Here is a 3,972-nt window from a genome sequence, read left to right as displayed (position 1 = left end):
AAGAGACTTCAGATACAGTGTTAGGGGACCACTAAGGCCTATATAAAAGAGACTTCAGGTACAGTATTAGGGAACCACTAAGGTTTTTATAAAAGAGACTTCAGATACAGTATTAGTGGAAACTAAGTTCTAAATAAAAAAAACTTCAGATACAGTAATAGGAACACAAAGTCTATATAAAAGAGACTTCAGATACAGTATTAGGGGACCACTAAGGTCTATATAAAAAGACTTCAGATACAGTATTAGGAGACCACAAAGGTCTATATAAAGAGACTTCATATAGTATAGGGACCACAAAGGTCTATATAAAGAGACTTCAGATATGGTATTAGGGGACCACTAAGATCTACTCTATATAAGAGACTTCAATTTGATATTAGGGGACCACTGAGTCTACTGTATAAAGAGACTTCAGATATGGTATTGGGGACCACTAAGTTCTACTGTATATAAAAGAGACTTCAGATACAGTATTACGGGACCACTTAGGTCTATATAAAAGAGACTTCAGATACAGTATTACGGGACCACTTAGGTCTATATAAAAGAGACTTCAGATACAGTATTAGGGGACCACTAAGGTCTATATAAAAGAGACTTCAGATACAGTATTAGGGGACCACTAAGGTCTATATAAAAGAGACTTCAGATACAGTTTTAGGGGACCACTAAGATCTGTATAAAAGAGACTTCAGATACTATTATTATACTAGTATTAGGGGACCAATATAAAAGCATCCAAAGAGCACCATGTCACACACAAAGGAAGCAAAAGGTGGCAGACATCCAGCTGAATATGAGGGACATCTGGCGGCACTGGAGCAAGCCCCTAAATTAAATATTTGGAGAGTATCTTTAGAGCATCTTGGGTGCATTTCAGTCCGTAGCCTATTCAAAGTGTCTGTGCGCTGTCTGGACACAGTCCTAACACCCAGGACACTTGTTAATGCCAGGACAGCAGCATGTAGACAGAGGGTCTATTCCTCTCAATAGATCTGGGACAGAAAGACAAATTCCTCTAAGGGCTGTAAGCCATGTAGTAAAACACTGCCACAGGCAGATGGCTCCAATTTTTTGCACATTTTAACAACCCCTGTGATGCAAATGAGGTCAGTACAATCAAGACACTCTCTGGGACTTCAACATAAGGTAAAGGAAAAGAAAAATCCAAATAGAGAAGATTATAATTGGCTGTTTTTGATGCGACAGCAACAATTTCTTCAAGGTTGTTCCATGACCTATATATTAAAAAAAGGGATATAGAATTGTCTCTGAATCATTGGCTAAGGTTGTAAACATGGGCCATGATTAATTAGGCATAAACATTAAGCTTATCTTATTTATAGACAGCTAAGCCAATCCGTTTCCTAAAGGCTTGTTCAGCTGTAATGAGGAATGGCCAGCCTATTTACTAAAATGAGTCTATGTTTGTCCAACTTATACTTAAAAGAGCACTTGGCTATCTTTTCAGTTTTACAAAATAAATGTTAAGGATTTATTTTTATTCCGTCTGTCTTTAAATTAGACCATTAAAGGAAAAGTGTTAATGAGAAAAAGCAACACATCGTTGGTTGTAGAGATAGTTCCTTTACTCCAATGGATTATACCTAAAATGGGTACAGTGTAGAAGAGACAGATCCATATCTGTTAATCAATCTGGTTGACAATTTAAGCTTGCATGGAGTTAACAGTTTATAACCAAGGGACAGCCTTCTGAGCTGAGCAATAAAACACACGAGGAATTGCCAAAAACTAGTCAATCAATGGCTGCTTGAGGCTGGGTCCAGAAGTGAGTCAATTTCCATAGGCCACCATGTTAAAATGCCTAATTTTACGGTGGAATTAATCTTTTTTTCATGATACAATTTTTTATTTTCTTTTATATTTAGAAATTACAAACGATACAATGAGACATGGAACACATCCCAGAGCCCCCCCCCCCAAAAAAAGAGAGGAAAAGCTGGGAGGGGGGGGGAGATAAAACAACACGTGAACAGATACAGACGCACACACAGACCGACACAAGACAAGGGACCAATCTCATGTGCAGGTTACGTATATATATTTATTTATTTATTTATTTATTCATTTGTTTTAACGCTGTGGTTTGCTTTGCTCAGGCTGTTTTATTTCCTTTCATTTCCCTAACGATTTCATGTCAAAGTCCCTGTTGACTGGATCCCTCAGGTCGACGTAGGAGAAAGGGGCCTGGGAAAAAAGTGAGAGAGAGGGAGTAGAGGAGTGTTAATAAAGCGTTTGGCTGGTGTTTAACTGGAGCCACCGTGTGGATTGCTGATTTTCTTATGAAACCTAGCTAGGCAAAGGTAACGGTCGCTAACAGCACTGATCAGGAGCAGTGCTCCTAAATCCTGGGAACCGCTGTCTACTTTTGGACCGCCCACTCCCAGCCACAGCCCCTGTTAAAACCACCTGCTCCCGCCATATTTGTGTTGGGTCTTGCGGGATCCCGATCCTAATCCCAATGCAGTCCTTTACTCAAGAGAGCCGGGGATCACACCAACACTTCAGTGACAGTATTATAATAACATCCAAAACACAATATTCACTCTCAATGTGACATGAGAAATCCTTTTATATACTAATGTTTAAATATATGGCCGCCTGCGTAGCTCACCTGCTAGAGCGCACGTGCATATACAGAGGTTTACTCCTCGACGCAGCAGCCCCCGGTTTGACTCCAACCAGTGGTTCTTTGCTGCATGTAATTCCCCCCCCACTCTCTCTCCCCCTTCATGTCTTCCGCTGTCCTATAAATAAAGGACAAAAATGTCTACGTCTACGCTACGTCCACACACCTGACATCACCCCATGACAGCTACTTAGATACCTTTAATAATGTTTGTTGGACTTGGTTTTGGGATTTAACAGTCTCAGAGGAAAAAGCAGAAATGCTGAAAATAGAGTTTTTTACCATTAGAAATGGCAATGTTTTGGAGGCAATGCATAGTGCAATTAGCAGGGAATTGTCTGCATTCTTCTACAAGGCAAAATTGGCAATTTACATTTCCATTTTCCTCTCAAGAACGTTTATTTTCTATTTCCCTTAAACTCATCTACAGTCTTAGAAACTTAGCTCACTTCTGACGCCATGAATATAGAAACATTCTGGGTATTGTGATACAGGGAAAGAAATTCCTGAATATTATTATCAAAAGAAAGAAAAACAGAGAGCAAGCAGGAAAGTTCAGTACACATAAACATTTGAATATTATAATAGATCACATGAAATGGGGTTCCAGCAATCTCATTACAACCATGGGGAAGAATTTATTACATCATTGATTACTAATTAATGTGGGGAATCAATCATTTGGAAAGGATCGCGTTATTCCGTCTGATGTTTTATTCTGTGGAGAATAGAATGCGCTTTATTGTCTCAGAGGGGAAATTTGTCTTGGACATAGTGCTACAATGGGTTGCTTCACAACACAAAAAAGAAAATTCTAAAATCAACATAAAATTAAATCAAGAAAGCATTCAAGGACACAAAAGAAGGACACACATGACAGCACAGACAACACACCATCCTAAGAAGTAACTGTAATAATTACAGCTGAGAGCTGAGTTCAGAGTCAAGAAATGTCTCCGTTGCTCCAACTTTGCATGTGCGTGTGGTGTCTTGAAAATGCAGAGTTCATCCCCCCAGCTGTTATTTAATGCTAAAATTAGTTGCATGGTTCCAACAACAACAAACATTGAGAATTAAAGGGATCTGAGAGACGGAAGAAAGACAGACAGAGAAAGGGAGAGAGAGAGAGAGAGAGAGATGGTGAAAGAGGAAGAGGATGAATTAGAGTAAATAGAAAAGAAATGTGGATAGTAGCAGACAGAGAGGAACCAGTGTGTGATGCATAATTCAGGAGTCTGCTTTCCAGCCTTAATGTCACCAAGAACACCAGCTTGGCATGGGGCACACACACACCCGGGCACACACACACACACACACAC

At 39.6% G+C, this 3,972-nt stretch overlaps 1 long non-coding RNA gene across 1 annotated transcript in view; it reads right to left on the bottom strand.

Annotated features, from left to right (window-relative positions):
- The window catches only part of LOC116696994 (uncharacterized), a 12,066-nt gene that overhangs the window by 6,371 nt on the left and 1,723 nt on the right, over positions 1–3,972 (bottom strand). Inside the window, exon 2 of the long non-coding RNA XR_004333881.1 lies at positions 392–396. This is a non-coding gene — a long non-coding RNA (uncharacterized LOC116696994). The remainder of the gene's footprint in view (positions 1–391; positions 397–3,972) is intronic.

Source organism: Etheostoma spectabile, chromosome 10 (genome assembly GCF_008692095.1).
Source record: "Etheostoma spectabile isolate EspeVRDwgs_2016 chromosome 10, UIUC_Espe_1.0, whole genome shotgun sequence".
Lineage (NCBI taxonomy): Eukaryota > Metazoa > Chordata > Actinopteri > Perciformes > Percidae > Etheostoma > Etheostoma spectabile.
Note: the sequence above shows the minus strand (reverse complement) of the source record. Positions and strands in the feature narration are given on the sequence as shown.